Here is a 17009-nt window from a genome sequence, read left to right as displayed (position 1 = left end):
TGTGGAGGGCTCTGAGAGCCACGAAGCCCCTGAGGAACAGTAACTGCCCAGAGAAAAGGCGGCTAGGAAGTTACCCTTCAAAAATAAACCTGAGAGCAGCCTGCATTTCCCTCTGCTGCCTCTGGAAGAGGTGTGCGATCTAAAGTGCGTCCATCATGAATAATGCTTGCCTTTCCTTTCCCGACTACTGCACTCCCAGGCAGAAACACCACTGGCGGATGCCACGGGAGGCTCGGGGCAGCTCGGTGGGTGATCACGCACGATTAGAACCCCGCGTGAGACCTGGGGCGAGGGCGAGGGGCCAGAACACTTCAGCTCAGTCTGATTTCAAAGGTCGGGCTGAGCCGCCAGTGCTCATCCCCGGGCCTGATTTTCCGCGGCATTTCCGAATAAGCTATCTTTGTTTACATTTGAGCTTGGCTCACTCCCAGAAAGCATTACTACCTTCTGTCGGGAGAAGCATCTTGCCTTTGCAGACCGTACTGGGGCAGCAAAGTTCGTTTTCCGGTAGGGAAGAACGATTCTCTTGCTCTTTGCGCTGGTAGTGCCCCGTGTTTGGAGGGTAGTGGGCAGTTTAGGGTAGGTGGAGGTTTGGAGGGGAAGGGGAGGAGGTTGGTGCGGGGCACGCCAGCGAAGTGCGGAAGCTGTATGGGGGATTCTTCTAGAAAGTAGGGTGGGAAAGGAGCTAGGGAGGGCGTGTGGAGGGACGGGATCCGTGTCAGAACGTGCGTGTGAACGGATACAAAACCCAGGGAGGCGTGATCGGCGGCGTGTGTGCAAGCCCGAGCGAGGGGCGCCGGCGGGGTGTGTGCTCCTGGTGAGTGACACGGAGGGGCGGGCGGCCGCGGGGCGGGGGCGGCTGTGCGGGCGGGAGTGTCCCTGCGTGAGGCTGGCGGCGCGGAGTTGAGGCAGTGAAGGAATTCAGCCCGCCTGCTGGCCCAGCGGCCCTGCCGCCGCTCTCCCTCCGCTCGCCCTCCGAGCCGCAGGGGCCGCCAGCGCTGCGCCCCGGCCCGGGACAGAGCGGCCGCGCTCGCACCGAGGTAAGCCGGGGTCCCCGGGACGGGAGGCTCACCCGGGCCTGCGCGGCCAGGGTGGGGGCGATCGACCACCCGAGCGCCCGGAGGCCGCCTCGGGGGACGCTGGGTGTGGCCCGCGCTCGGCCGACCGGACGCGGAGGTCGCCGTCGTTGCCTTTCCCCCAGCGGGTGGTGGGGACGGCGGCGAAGCCGAACGCGGACCGGGCCCGCCCTGCTCTGTGCGGGCGCCCCCCTGCGCTCCAGCTCCGTGGCGCCGAGCTGCCTGGCCGGAGCGGGGCCGCTGGTCCCGAGCACCCCGCACCCCTCGGTGCCCGCGGGATTGGGTCCCAGCATTCGCGTGCGCGCGGCGAGGGCGCGCAGGGCAGGCGGGAGCGGGCGCCCGGGCCGCGGAACCGAGCGGTGTCATCGCCGGGTCTGGGTGGAAAAGCCCCCCGAGCCAGCGGGCGCCGCGGACTGCAGCCCAGAGCGAGGGTCGTTTCCGGGGCGCGGAGACAACTTGAGTTTTGCGTGTCTGGGGAGATCGCAGAGCTTCTGGCGCTCTGCTGGGAGTTCCGCGTTTACTGCGGACACTCGGGTGAAGGATTCAGCCTTCACCTGGACCGGGATGCGACGGAAACCTCCCATTCTTTCCTTCCCCTCCTTGCAAGTGGAGTCTTCCAGTGCGCAGTGGGGTTGGCGTTTGTGAACTTGATGAGATTTAGGCTCTCAGCGGTCCTGGTTTTAAGCAGGTGCCAAGGTTGTGGAGACCCGACACGCTCATTAAAGATTCTTTCTGGACAGCATTTTGTTTTGAGTGCAGTGCAATCTCCATAGTGTGAGACTAGCGAAAACCCTTGAACTTCAACCACAGCGACGTCCTTCTCTTTCATAAAACATGCAGTATTTTACTTGCTTATTTAAAATACTAAAGTATCTGACCCCTTTGCAGCCCCGAAGATTTTCTGGAGGGCACGGAAATTTTAGATTCTGTGCAGAGAAAGAGTAAGGTCGTGTGGTCTTTATACTGTCATTCAGTTTTGTTTTAGAGGCGCATTCATTGCTACCCAGACTCTGTTTTCCAGAGAGTAAGCAGATGTGCAATATGGCAGAGAAAAGAGAGGACAGGAAGTCAGAAATAGAAAAGGACTATTCAAGTAGTAAAACCAATTATTTTGAAAAAAAAAAAACTCTTTTAAAGTTGCCTTCTGGATAAAATATTTTATGAGCCTTATAAAATTGTGTTACTTAACCAGAAAGCAGTGTTCTGTGAAGTGGGAGGCAGTCTTATCAAGGAACTGTAATGCTTTAAAAAAAAATCTGTATCTGGTGTTTGATGGGTTTTTGTTTTTTTTTTAACTAGAAAAAAATCAACTTTGGGGATGATTTTCTATTTGGACAAGGCAAATACTACTTTAGTCTCTAATTAGAGTTTTGAAATAAACTCAAGCTGGGTTAAAAACCTTTTTCTGTGGAGCAACAGAACAGAAAACATGTCAGATTCCGTATGGTTTTAAACACACACATACACACACACACACACACACACACACACACACACACACACGCACACACACACCACTAGCTCCAAAAAGAGAATTTGCATAAAAATACAATTAACTTGAATGCAGAGAATATTTAAGAGATGGGGGGCACTGAACATCTGGAAAGGGGGTGTATTAATTGGCAATTTTTGTTCTTTAATTTCTGAAATATTAAATGATTGCCTAGAAATCCATTTAGGTAATGTGCTAATTTACTCAAGCAAAGCGGCTAGGACTTCCTTTGTGTCCGTTTTGTTGTGGGGAGGGCCCCCCCCCCCGTCTTCAATTGCTAGTTTCTCTGCTCATACTAATTTGGAGTGGCCATTGTGGAAAGAGGTGATCAAAGGAACAGATACCTAAGGCACAGCGTGGCAGTCAGAGAAGCCAGCCAGGTAGGTCACCTCTACATGGAAGTGGCAGGTAAGCCTTAGAAACGTCTCGCTTTTGGTCCTTAAAAAAAAAAAAAAAAAAAAAAAAATCAGTTTCGTAGTCTACAGTCAGAGGCTAGCACCATTGTTAACAGTGGGTGTTCACTGATGGTTGAGTTTGGGGGCAGGCAAAGGTGGTCTTCCCTTGAGGACCCTGACAGAACTGTAGTTAACATCTTAGGGAATAAGTCAGGATAAGAGGTATCCATTCCAGTTTTGATCAAATGGAAGAGGTAGAAGCTGCTTATGGTCAATCTTCGACTGCTGCCACTGGTCTCCCCACGTGAGGAGAGAGGACATTCTGTATGTATCTGATGGGTACTGCTTTGTCACTGCTCTGTGGTCTCCCTTCCCTGGTACCATCTCTGGTACTTTCACTGTGTCGTAACTGTGATAATCTAATCTATGTGTATACACGGAACAGGAGTGTCTATACGCAAGACACAGGAGGGGAGGGCAAATACCAAGTGGTTGTGTTCATCGATCTCTGAATGGTTGGGCGTAATTCACCTAATCAGCTACTTCTCCCACCACTCCACTGTCAAATGGAATTGCAGACTTAAAATGGAATTTTCATTATACAAACAGTTAAAGGAAACAGTAAACATTATAGGAGAAAAAAAAAAACCTTTTCTTCCCTTTCCTCTTTTGCAGACAACTGTTAGGAAGGTGTTATTTCCGTAACACATCAAAATGGCTAATTTAGAGTTGTGAAGCTCGTTATATAAATAGGCCATATGTTGATTTCCTACCAAGATTTATCCATTCGGTGTATTTTAATGGTTAGGACCCCCCCAAGTACCTTGGCAGAGAAAAATGGTCTGTGAAGGTGTGTACCTACAGTATGTAGCACTTCCACAGTGCCTATTTGATAGCGTCTACTTCTTACAAAACTTTCTTGAACATTATCTACCCTTCGATCACAGCAGATGGTGAGCTGTAGTACTGATAACTCCCATTCCTGTTTATCTGTTGCATAACAGACTTTTCGTGGTGGTTGTCTAGTCTCGGGCCAAAGGCTACAGGTTACAGGCATGATAACACATTTCTTCACAGCTTCTACTAAACGTGTGCCTTCGGCGGTGAACGGCCCTTCTGTTTCTTAATACTTTATGGTTTCTCTGGATCACCTGATCAAGGAATCCCTTCCATTTTTCCAAATAGGAAACTGTATTAGGTCTTGTTAACCTTTTGCTGTGACAATTTCTCCCAGTAGACTGCCCTGCTGTACTGGCTGGCTTCGTGTGTCAACTTGACACAAGCTGGGGTTATCACAGCAAAAGGAGCCTCAGTTAAGGAAATGGCTCCATGAGACCCAGCTGTAAGGCATTTTCTCAACCAGTGATCAAGGGGGGAGGACCCAGCCCATTGTGGGTGGTACCATCCCTGGGCTGGTGGTCTTGGGTTCTACAAGAGAGCAAGCTGAGTAAGCCCCAGGGAAGCAAGCCAGCAAGAAACATCCCTCCATGGCCTCTGCATCAGCTCCTGCTTCCTGACCTGCTTGAGTTCCAGTCCTGACTCTCTTTGGTGATGAACAGCAATGTGGAAGTGTAAGCTGAATAAACCCTTTCCTCCCCAGCTTGCTTCTTGGTCCTGATGTTTGTGCAGGGATAGAAACTCTGACAAAGACATCTACATTTCCTTTTTGTCCCTCATTCCTCCTTAGAGCCCATGCCCTCAGCCTTTGCTGTCTGCTAGCGATTTTTACAGCCTTCCCCATCTTCCTCTCTTTGCCATTGAGTCCCCCAACCCATGCTTTTCCACCACCACAACCTTTCACAAACATGTAACTCTTGAGAATGCTTCTCCAAGATATTCTACAGGAAATCTGTCTGTGGTGAGCTTGGGCTTAATTGACTCAAAGCCACCACTCTTTTCGATGCAAGATGCTCCCTAAATGAGGATGCTCTGACTTAAGTTTTTCAGCTTTGTGTGGTGAAAATGCGATGTGTGTTCAGCGGAAACCATACTCTGAATTTTCATTGTCTCCCCAGGGTGATGATAAGCAGTGTGACACTCCCTTGGGATGCTGAGTCGTAGCCTTGAGTGACAGCTTCTAGGGAGCCCTTATGTCAGGAGGGAGATGACCTTCTAACCTGCGGCCAGTAGGCCCCATGTGGTACAGGATAGCTTTGAATGGCACCCAACACAGAATTGTAACTAACTTAGGATATTTATTTGTTGGTATTGCTGTACAATTCTCTAGTATAAGCAGTGTAGGCAACAAAATTCTCTCGTAATGTTGAAAGTCCAGGTGCCTCTTCTATGTTTCGAGTGGCTTTAGATGTAAGCACACAATACACTGTGCAAATTAAACCCTTGTTTATAAACTAGTCCCTGTGTCAAATGGTTTTGTCCATCAGTAAGCTAATATATGTGTCCTGAGTATGTGTAAAGTAAACTAGAATGAGCACTGATGTTTAGCAAGTTAGGGGATATTTTTCTAAGGCACTTAGTTTACAAGTTCAAATACCTTGTCTTCCTACTCTTGGTTGGCATAAGGTCCAACTTCCCAGTCTGTTTTTCATGTATTTTATACTCTTGCCCTAATTGTTTTATTTCCTACTTCTTTTGAACATGGACCTCTGTTCCTTTGCTTGTCTCCTTCTGCCCTCTGCCCTTTGCCCTCTGCCCTTCTGCCCTCTGCCCTTCTGCCCTCTGCCCTCTGCCCTTCTGCCCTTCTGCCCTCTGCCCTTCTCCTCACCTTCCTTTTTGTCTTCTGCCCTCTTCCTTTCTCTCTTCTGCCCTTCTGCCCTTCTGCCTTCTGCCCTTCTGCCCTTCTGCCCTCCTGCCCTCTGCCCTCTACCCTTCTGCCCTGCTCATTTTCCTTTCTTCCTCTCTGTTTGTGCCTGTTTCCCAGTGACCAACCAGTCCTCAAAGTCAGATTCTGGTCATGTTGCCATCGTTGGTTCTTCTTCTACCCTCTGTCTGCATCCTTCCTAAGTTTAGGCCCTTGCTTAGAGTTCTCCTACACTGCTGCTTCTTGCATTCACAGGTAGACTGCAAGCTTCTTGAGGGTCAATATACCTGTACCTGAAACAGTTATAGCCGTTGGTGCTTACCAGATGCCCCTGTAGATGTATAAGCTAGAAGAGGGTTGTCCTTAAATCTCCGGCTTCAGTACCATCTCTGCCTTGCTCACAAGTAAGCCAAGGGCCTAACTACAGCCTGACTTTTAGTCACGACCTCAATAAATGTTCATTAACAGAACTTAGTGTGGACATTGGATGAAAGGGTCAGGCATTGGAAGGTGGCATCTGCCAAGTTGTTTTCCTCGGCTTTCTTGGGTGGTTCTCATCAGTCCCTCCATTCATCAGCTGTGAGGTTCTGAGGACTTGGCATTTCCAGGGTTGAGAAGATGATGGAGTCTGGCAGTTGTGACTTGGAGTTGAGGAGGCTGCAGTTATTTTAAGGTGGGATGATGGGTCCCCAGAGTGAGCAAAAATGAAAAGCATCAGGCTTAATGCCAGTGTTTTATATGTAAAATAATCAGGCTAAAGCCATCAGTTACATAAAGATCCTGTTAATTGACCTTAAAACTCCAGACTATATAAGGCGGGGCTGCCCAGCCTTTTCAGTTAAAAGCATCCCTTTAAACTGGAGGAGAATCCTCTGGAATTCATCTGGGAGTGAAAAGTGAGGCAAAGAGCTTGCCACATCCACCAGAGCAATGGTTCTCAACCTTCCTCCATGTTGTGGTGACACATGGAGGCCCCCCCAACCAAAACATTATTTTTGTTGCTACCTCATAACTGTAATTTTGCTCCTCATAACTGTAATTCTGCTACTGTTGGGAATCCTAATGTAATTATCTGTGTGTTTCAGTAGTCTTAGGCGACCCTTGTGGATGGGTCATTTGACCCTCCCTGAAGGAGATCTAGACCTAGGTTGAGAACCACTGCATTAGCGTGTATTCTAGGCAAAGTCCAGGTCTTTAAGTTTATTTTTAAGACTCACTTTGCAGAAGGTGTCCTTTCTCTGAAGGGTTTGCTCTAGCATGTAACATAACAGGTGTCAGAGTTAGAAGCCTAAGGGAGTTCAGAGGGGAAGCTTGTGGACGGAAGGTTGTTTGGGCTGATATCCAAAGGAATTGGATAGAATTCCAGTGGCTATTGTTGGGAATATAATGGGGGAGAGAAAGGGTCTGTGTGGAATGGAAACTCGATTCCCTATATTTTAAAAAACCTGATACCAGCCCTCTGTTTCATTACGTTGGGTCCTATGATGAAACCCACCTAGAGTTCTGGGTACTGGTGGTGTGACGTGTTCGCTAACAGAGGCTAAAGTGTATATAGATGCCTCCTGTAATCCTGTGTGATGCCAGGTTCTGAACTGACCATGAAATAAAGCACAGAACAAGCCCCATACACTGCGTAACTCAGTATACCTCTGGTTTGTGCACGACCCAACCCACTCAGAATGCTCAGGAGGACCTCCTGTATGATGAATGTCACAAAAGCTGACAGTTGCCGAGGGATGAGTAAATAATGAGTAAATCTCTCAGATTGTGGGCCCAAGTAGCCAAGGTGGACACTTCCCAGAGCCTCTACTGGAGTGCTGGGAACGTGTCAGCACACGGTTAATGTAGAGGCCCGGGTTAATCCTGTACAACTACCCTCATGAACTCTGAAGGTAGGAGCTGTGGTTACCAACCTCAGGTTTAAGGCTCCAAGGGAAGTTGTACGTTACAGATCGTTCCATTTTATGAGGTGGGAAAACACCGGTCGTTCAACATGTGTCCAAGCACCTTACTCTATAAGGTGGTGTCTTTCTTACTTACATGTACTATGTCCCTTTGTCCCCAGATAGTGCTGGGGGTTCATAGAAGCCCTGTTTTACTGAAAAGCAAAACCCAAGTCCAGAAAAGTTGATAGCAGTTTATAAAGGACATGTTAAACCCAGGCAGTCTGAGCGCAGGAACCAAATACGTTCCGTGCTGAAGAAAGGATACAAAAATATACATCTCCATTTAAAAGGTCGATTGCTTAATCCTCTGCAGTGAACAAGGTACTGTGGCAAGGCACTAACTCACTGTTAGTGGTGCCTGGTTCCCAGAGATCCAGAACCAACTGAACATAGGTACCACAGTTTTATCACTTACAAATTTCAACTTGGCAATGAACTTGGAGTTTATATGCCCTTTAGAGATGGGGACACTAGAGCTCAGGGAAGTTACAGAACCTGACTGAAAAGTTGCTAAGTGTTGGATACTCTGCTTGGTGTCTGACCCCCACCCCCACCCCACCCCCCACCCCCGACACCTGCCTTTGCACACAGCACCCTGGGAGTGGTGCATTAATGACACCGAAAGCATCTATCAGCTTTACAGACACTGACCACTCAATGACTGCTAGCCACAGTGAACTCCCTGTGACTGTGCTTCTGCAGGTGAGTGACAGGTCCTCACTGATGGTCAGGGGACTGCCACAGGTGTGTGAAAAGACCTGCAGTGGGGAAAAACCCAGAAACAACAGCAGCAGCAGCAGCAGCAGCAAACTAGTGAATTCTTTGTACCTCCAATCTGATTTATGAATGATATGCAGAAAAAGGAAGAAGAAAACTGCCTTGATGTGGAATTATGCTAGAGCCCCTCCCCTCTTTTCCGGCCTCAGCATTCTTTGGAGTTCCTCCTCTGCTTACTCTTCGAATTTATCCTGCAGCAGCTCCTGTGTTTTGCTTCTGCCTGCCAGTGATTCTTAAATCTGTGTCTAGCCCAGAGCCTTTTCTACTATTGTCTCAAGTACTATCAACTAACTGAGTCCACAATTAGATCTGACCGCAAGCCAGTGTAGGACTCTGTGTTCTCTGGCTTAGTGAAGCCACTTCAGCAAGGAGGAGTCGCCCTAGAAGCCTCTCTTCCCTATCTGCTTTTTCTTGACCACTGCCCTGGTAGAAGCCAGGTGACCATCTTTTAAAACTCCCCAGAGTCTGCCCTCTCCTTTCTCCACAGTGACTCCCATTGCTGCGTTGGGTCAGGTCGTCAGTCTTTCTCTTGGGTTTTATTCTGGTCTCTCTGCTTCTGTCTGGCTTACTTCCAATCAGTTCCTCACAGTACTGCTTTTCTAAAAGGCCAATCTAATCATGGCTCTTCACTTAAAACCCTTCAGCATGGTGACTGTAGCTGAGGAGAGAGCATAAGCTCCCTGGCAGAGCACAAAAGCTCCTTTATGACTCAGGCCCTTCTTTCAAGTGTGTAGCCATCACTTCTAATGATCCTGGGCCCTGCTGTCTGCGTCCATCCCAGAATCCTTAGTAAAGGAAACGCGTTATTATAGAAAGAAATGGTGGGAGGCATTGGGACGGAGGAGAGAGTACAGAACTGTGGGTTCAGTACCATAATACCTACCCTACTCCCACTGCCTGTGCCTAGGGAGCACCTGAAACATGGTTGGTTCAAAGTCTGATGCTCTGGGAGTGCAAAAGAAGACTTTATGGGACAAAGAAGTGGTTTTAAAATATGTCATAATAAGTGTGTATATGCGTGTGTATGCGTGTAAATGTGGAGTCTAGAAGTTGACCTCGGATGTCTTCCTCAGTCATACTCCACCTTATTCTTTGAGACAGGATCTCTCACTAAGCCTACAGCTTACTGACTGAGCTGTGTCCGACGGCTGATCCTTCTGTCTCTGCCTCCCCAGCTCTGGGATTACATTTCTATGCACACTTCTGTGCCTGGCTTTTTCACATGAGTGCCAGAGATTGATTTCAGTCTCTTATGCTTGTGCACTGAATAAGCCCCTCGTTAGTTTAACTTTGATTAGATATTGAGATATAAATATTTTGTATATAATCAGTTAATAAAATGGATTATTTAAACTAACTTCTCATTGTTTTAGCCTAGCTACTAGAAAATTTGAGATCACCTGTGTGGGTTGTACTATAATTTTTATTAGACAATATCACTACAGAGTATTTCTGCCTTCCTGGGAACTGGAACAAGCTCAACCCATGAGCCTTTGGAAAGATTAAGTCAGCTCCATAGTACAGGGAAGCATTGGTTGCTCAGTTTCTTAAATCCAGAGGTATAAAGTGCTTTAGATAAGGTTCAGAATCAGAGAGACGGATTCTGAACACCATAGCCCAGAGTCTTACACACAGCATGCACCGTGGAGAAAGTGCAGATGCACTGTTTTCCCAGGCCTCCTCAGTTATGGGATTAGGAGTCCGGTGGTGTAGGAAGGGAGGGCTTGAGGTAGACAAGAAGAGAAAGTGGAGGCTCTCTCCTGGAAGCCCCCTCCTTGTGAGGAACCAGGAGAGATGCCGAGCCGTGAGATCTCAGTCCTTCCTGATGGGTTAAGACTCAGTCTTCCAGTTCTTTAGCTCTTGAGATCCTGAGTCAGTTCATGAATCAGAGGGTTTAGAGTCAATAGCGTGTATAGCATGCAGTCACCGTGCTTCAAACAATACTGTGTGGAAAGCTGGGAAGTGCTTCACGGAACCTGTGCCGGATACCGAAGGAAACCGTCAGTGCATCCGTTAACCCCAAAGGCTTTGGGAGAAGGGTTTGTGGGCTAACAGGAAGACCCAGCAGACGGTATGCTGTGTCTTAAGAGACGTGCAGAGCTTCATGTATTCACGGTGAGAAAATGATGGCGCTCCTTGTCAGGTTGAAAGAGGAAAGAACCCTGTAGGAGAACATGGTGGGATAAGCCAAGTTTTTAAGAGAACATTTTCAGAGGACTAGATTCCTGGGACAGTCATGGAGAGGCCATGAGGGGGACTGCATGGTGTCGCGTGGAACCCTACAATTCTAAAAAGAACTTCCTCCTGTCCTGGATTTCTCTGTGAGCAACTGTTTTGATTTGCTTTACCTGGTGAGCATTTGTATAAGATGTTGTCAAGAGGAAATGTTCCTACGCCAAAAATAAAACCTTGAAAGTCACACATCTTCTCCCATGGGCCGAGTGGGGTAGCGATCATGTGGGTGCGGCCATTTGTTCCATGTTTAGAGCCTCTGGGACTTTTGCAGAGGAATGCCACTCTACCTTGGTGACCCATCATGCAGTGACCGTGCGTTTCGCTCTGGAAATCATAGCTTAGCCTTGTTCTTGAGCAGTCAAGTCTTCTGTCTGTGTCGGCCTCTACCTCCTCTCACCTGTGCAGCCATCCTGACTGAAGATCCTGGTGTACCTCTTTGGGATAGCAGTGCTGTCTGTGAGCTGAGGACCCTAGAGCAGACTCTGTGACTTTCCCATTGATCATTTTGATATTGCTATCCACCATTTAGTAGATTATTCGTAGAATGGAATCTCTTCCTTGCATGCCGGATGCCTTAGTTCATTTTTTTTTCCTGGTTGTGGTTAACACCTAAGGAGGCACATAAGGCCTATTCAGCTCACAGCTCAGGAGGTTGAAAGTTCAAACAACACAGCTCTGGCTTTGGCCAAGAAAGGATGGCTGAAGTGCATGTGGGTATGAGGAAGGGACTGTATCTTAAAACAGGAAGCCGGAAGACCAAAGGCTCTATAACACCTTCTAAGGCCCCAGAACCCCAACATTGCCACACCCTGGACCAGGTTCCCAATACATGAAGCTTTGGGAGATAAAACTACGTTGATACCATTGTACCATTGACTCTTCCCTAGTTCCAGATGCCTGACAAGAGATAACCTCATAGGTGACCCCTCTGCTGGTTTAGGTCCCATCTGTACTGTATGTGGAACTGGGAGGCAACTATATCATGCATTTTCACAGACGATCCACCTGCCTGTGTACCTCCAGATGGAAGGCAGGGTGGAGAGGGAAAGCGGCTGCCTTCATTATGTGATTTCAGAATCCACACTCCTAAAGGGCACCTCAGATATCAATAGTCTCCTTTCATTAGCGCATGGAAAATCTACATTACCAATCTATCCTTTTTCCTAAAGCCAATGTATTTTAAAGGCAAAAGAAGCCCCAGTTGGACCTTTGGAAGTCTTGGTTTGATGCCTGGCTATATGGGCTGGATCAAGACATTTAGCCTTCCTGAACTTTGATTCCACTAAGCAAAATTAGCAATATCTACCATTATGCCATGATTTCATTTTGACTAAATAAGACAATACAAAGTCCCAGAGCCTCAAACCTGCACGCTATGCAAGTGGTGACTTATGCTTGCTACACATGCTCCTTAACGAGAACAGTTTTATAGCCCCTCCCAGAGGCTGATAAAAGAGAATACAAATCCAGACCAAGGAGCCCAAATTCTGCCCATTCATTGGTGAAGAAAGGATCATAAGGAAGCTAACATCACCTCTTAGTTAAGCCCAATCCTGTATAATGGTTTGCATTTGTGAAAAATTCTCATCTGGAATTGTGGGTGCAACATGAAGCTATGGGGAGGGGAGGCCTGTTTGCATCCTCTGCCAGGATCCTCTGACAGTAAGCAAAGCAGGCTTTTGAATCCTGGAATAGTCAGGTGCACTGCCGTCAAAATAAACTGGAGGTTTTTCTTTGCTGATAAATTACAAACAAAGGAAGTCACTAAAATACCCTGAAAAGGTAGCTTCATGAAAGAATTAGAGAGCAGGGAAAGTTCTTTATACTCATTTGGTTGGAACCTGTTCTTTGCTTAGCTGTGGGTGTTGGGGACGTTCTTTTGTTGGGAGCTTTGTTGCTTACAGGGAGAGAAAAGCTTTAGAACATCAAAGGAGAGCAATTCTGATTAGAGGCAGTGCTGCTCCAGCGCGGGCTGACTTTTGCACAGTGCACTGAATGCTAGTACCTGACCACGGGACCCTTCTGACTGACGTTCCGGACAGAAGAGTGAGGGTCCAGATGTGATGGCGCACGTGAAAGCCAGCTATGCCTGTGTGTGTGGGTAGCTCTGTATTCCTTAAAAGGGAAACTGGGAGGTGTTGCCCGGACCACTGTCTTGCTGATGAGATCTGAGTGGTGGACTGAATTCAGTGCATGTTCCTGACCTTCAGACTCCTGTTGCGTTTGATTGCCTCAATGCCAACGCCAGAACCTTGTATAGTTAGGGCCTCCCTGTGTGTGTATGGCAGGCTTGAAACTTGCTATGTAGACCAGGGTGGCCTCGAACTCATAGAGCCTGCCTCTACCTCCCCGATGGGATTAAAGTCATGTATCATCATGCCTGGATAGGGTAAAAATATTGTTTAATGTTAGCCTGTGGCATTGAATAAAATCAACTCGTTTTTTGTTCTATGGTCCATGAGCAAGAACTGTTTCAGTTGTGGTGAGTAACACCAACTCAGTTTTCCACTGCTATACTAATTCATAATTTTCAAGCTTTTGACAGTGTTTTGTATTTTGGGTTGCATTTCAAGCACGCCCTTCCTCCATTGATTAAGGCAGGGCATATTTAGGTAATGCTTATATAAAATGTACTTACAGCACCCTCATAAAAGTTTCTAAGAAGAAATCAGAAAGAGATTTTCAATACCATGTCCCAGTGTCCCACCAAATGCAGGAACTTCTACAGTAGCCTATTTGAACCCACCTAGGAATGGGGACTTCACACACTAATGATGCCAGGTAACACCAGTGACAGCAGCTGGCCGTGCTCCTAAGTCTGAAGCTTGTTTAATGTTGGACCATGTAGGAGTGTGGACACACTGCTGTCCACTGTAAGAACAAGTGGACAAAAGTATCTCTTAAGAGCTTTTCTTCACAGTACGGAGAAACCTTCCTCCTGCCGACGGAGTTCTCCAAAGGCACCACCCTATTCCATGGCATGGCAAAGGCCACTCTAGCATCCTGGGCCCAAGATTCTGAGGGGCAAAGAACACAGAACTACTTAGCTCCCTTCACTGTGGGTGATCTTCATTAGCCAGATTTTGTGATGACCTCCTTTGTAAGCCAAGGTCAGTACATCTCTAGTTCATGTGTGAAGACAAATCACTGTTCCGGGTCTTTTTCTTAAGACCTGCTACAATGCTGGGACCCTTCCCTGCCCAAGCCATCAACTCTGAATCAGAGGATTCATTCCAATCATTCTACGCCTATCCCTAGGCTTGTTGTTGTTTTCTAGTTATTTTTCCTCATTATCAAGACAGTTTTGATATCCAGCTTTTTACTTGTTTGCTAGTGATACTTTCATTGACTTTGAGTTTGTGGTTTGGTTTGGGCAATGGAACCAGGGTTTTCCCATATACTGGGCAAGGACTCTGTCACTGAGTCACCCCTACCCCTTCCCCACCCCAGCTCTAAACCCCTGGAGTCTGTCTATTGCTCCAAGAGACTTCATCGTGAGAATTTTGTTACTTTTTAAAAAAATAAGATACCTAGTGTGACGATCTCACATTTCCTTTTTTGTCAAGAGGGTGTGGCAAGGGTGTGTCTTAGCACGACACCTTAGTGGCGCTCACCTTGGACTGTTTATTACCCACTAAAGGATCCCTTTTGTGAGTGAAACAAGGCTGAATTAGTTTTGGGTTACATTACTTTTTTCTCTTTTGAAAACAAAGTGACTGAAAATTGCTTCTTAGCACGTTACTCATCTCATTTCCACAGAAGCATGCTCTTAAAACAAATCGCTGAAGTGACAGGAAATTATTCCTTACGTGTCTCTCCGGCATGTTGTCATGTTCACACCTCCTAGGAGAGACAGTACGGGGCTGAGACAGGTCCAGACAGTAAGCTGGCACCTACATACTCCATGACAGTATCGGTGGCATGACTGTGACAGAGACTGTGTTGACGGCATAGTGTCAACTGTGGATGTGTTTTCTCCAAGCAGAATAGTCTGTTTTACTTGCAAAGTCTTTCTTTGTTTGTTTGTTTCTTCCCTTTGAAAAAAAAAACTTGGGCTTCTTAGACTAATGTCAAATACCTCTCCAGTAACACACGGCGCTTTCATTACTGCACAAAATGCTTTTATATGTTTTCCTCTTTCCCTTGGACTAGATGTAGAAAAGAGGACAAGGTTAGTAGTCATAAGGAACTCAAATCCATATGTATGGTCAGGGCGTGAATCTTGCCTCGTTATAAGAGTGATATTCATATTAATGTTTTGGAAGCATTCTCACACATTTTCTCTTGTGGAAAATATGGGGGCATACATATTTGTTCACTTTAGGAGAGACAGAAATGCGTGCAAACAGGTTAAAACACAGCTAACATTTTACCACCTGGAGTCAGTCACTGGTGAAGCGTGGTGTGTTTGCTTTCCTGATACATATTTTGGGGTGGTTGTAAGAGTACATGATGTGGTGTGTGTGTGTGTGTTTGTGTGTGTGTGTGTGTGTGTGTGTGTGTGTGTGAGAGAGAGAGAGAGAGAGAGAGAGAGTGTGTGTGTGTGTGTGTGTGTGTGTTCCTTCTCAACAGCCTCATGAAAGGCACAGAGGTTAGTGCTGAAGAACCAGTGTAGAATAGTAGTTAAAAATGCTTTAAATCCTAAGGGTGTAACTCAAAGGTTCCTGGGTTGAGTCCCTAACAATACCCCCACTCTGGAGTGTTTCAGTTCTGCCACTTTGAGACTCTAGTCCTAATACTAATACTACTAATTATTATTAAATAGCGACTGCAATTCCGGAACTCTGTAAATCTCTTTTCCACTTCTATGAAATGGGCTGGTCATAGTGCATATTTATTATTAGAATTAATAAGAGTGTGGCATTTGGTCTATAGCCTGTGCTGCATACACATGAGCTATAGTTATTAGATGAGTCCTTTTTCTTGCTTTGTTCACTTAAATTCTAGAGTCAAAATTTCCTCATCATAAAGTATTTGAAAACACTTAAATGACTGCATGCATTTCACTGTACGAATACACCCGAAGAATATCATTTCCCTATAGTTTGCTCGTTTCTAATTCTTTGCCACCCAAAAGAACACCACAGTTAATATCCCATACTTCATTTTTGGTGCATAGATAACAGATTCAAAGATTAATCTACTACTGATGGCATTTTTATGGAAACAGAAGAGATTTAAGAATTTTTTTAACATTTACCAGCGGGCCACATTATATGCTGTGTGTTCTTGACAGTAGAGTTCCCCTGTCACCCTTGCACAGTTCTTTGACGGAGCTCCATCAGCCCTAATTTTCAGAGGAAGAAGGTCTGAGGGCAGGCATGTTGCTTGCCCGGGTCACAGATAGGTAGTGGAGGTAGCATGCAGTCGGCTGTCTGGTCAGGAAGCTCAAGTCTTTTCCAGTCTGCCAGGCACTCATGCCTGTCTCATGGAGGCCAGCAGCATGAATAGTCACTATTGTGCTTTCTTCAAAATGTCACCGGGTGCCACGTAAAAGATAGGACACTTGGCTGGAACTCTTGGCTTGCTCAGTCTAGTTCCTCTTTGTGGGCAGATGTTCTTATAGGTCTTGGAATGGAGCCTCATTAAAATAAGGCGCTATGTCAAGGGAAGCGGCTTTGGTATGATCGCTTGGTGAAAGCAGCACACGTGTAGAAGACATCTATTTAGTCAACGCAACAAAACGCTTCTTTGTTTTCGTTGTACGGACGAGGTCAGGATCACTTATCTGCCCGGGAATCAGAGTGCTTCACATAAATCAGCTCAGGAATTAAGCAGTAAGGACACTCAGAATAAATTGATACTGTCAAAAGAAATTGCACGTTTCTCTTCTTGCTTGTTTGGTATTGATTAGCCTAAGCCATAAGACGGTACAACCTGAAGGAGGGGTGAGAATAACTCTGAGTATCAGTAAAGGTACAGGGAAACTAGAATATTGGGGTGCGCCACCGCCAAAGAACTATCCGCAAGCTGCCAAGTCGTATTTAAAAAAGTCAGCTTCGGGAACATTTATCTTGGCAGCTCTCAGATCTGACTCACAGAGTGCGGTGTGGCAGCCAATCTCGTAGGAAAAGCATGTAATTAATATGACGGAGAAGGCACAGGTATTGCCAGTCAGTGCCTTACATCGTTTCCTAACAGAGGGGCAACTGAGGTAGAGTGATCGTGCTTGGTCATTCCACAGATTCCAGTTCCTAGTAACAGTGAGGAAGAGGGAAACGCTGGCTGTAACCTTGCATCTGTGAGAGATGCTTTGCTCTAGCCAGTCGCTGTCTCTCTCGTCGGGACAGCCAGCTTTGGCTTTTGAATTCTTGGGGGCTGCCCTCT

General features: G+C 46.7%; 1 long non-coding RNA gene across 1 annotated transcript in view; it reads left to right on the top strand.

Annotated features, from left to right (window-relative positions):
- The first annotated feature begins 893 nt into the window (after positions 1 to 893).
- LOC116899400 overlaps positions 894 to 17009 on the top strand; it is a 56864-nt gene continuing 40748 nt past the window's right edge. Inside the window, exon 1 of the long non-coding RNA XR_004387728.1 lies at positions 894 to 1040. This is a non-coding gene — a long non-coding RNA (uncharacterized LOC116899400). The remainder of the gene's footprint in view (positions 1041 to 17009) is intronic.

This window comes from Rattus rattus, chromosome 4 (genome assembly GCF_011064425.1).
Source record: "Rattus rattus isolate New Zealand chromosome 4, Rrattus_CSIRO_v1, whole genome shotgun sequence".
In the NCBI taxonomy this organism is placed as follows: domain Eukaryota; kingdom Metazoa; phylum Chordata; class Mammalia; order Rodentia; family Muridae; genus Rattus; species Rattus rattus.
The sequence above is the reverse complement of the archived record's forward strand: the minus strand, read 5'-3'. Positions and strand labels throughout refer to the sequence as shown.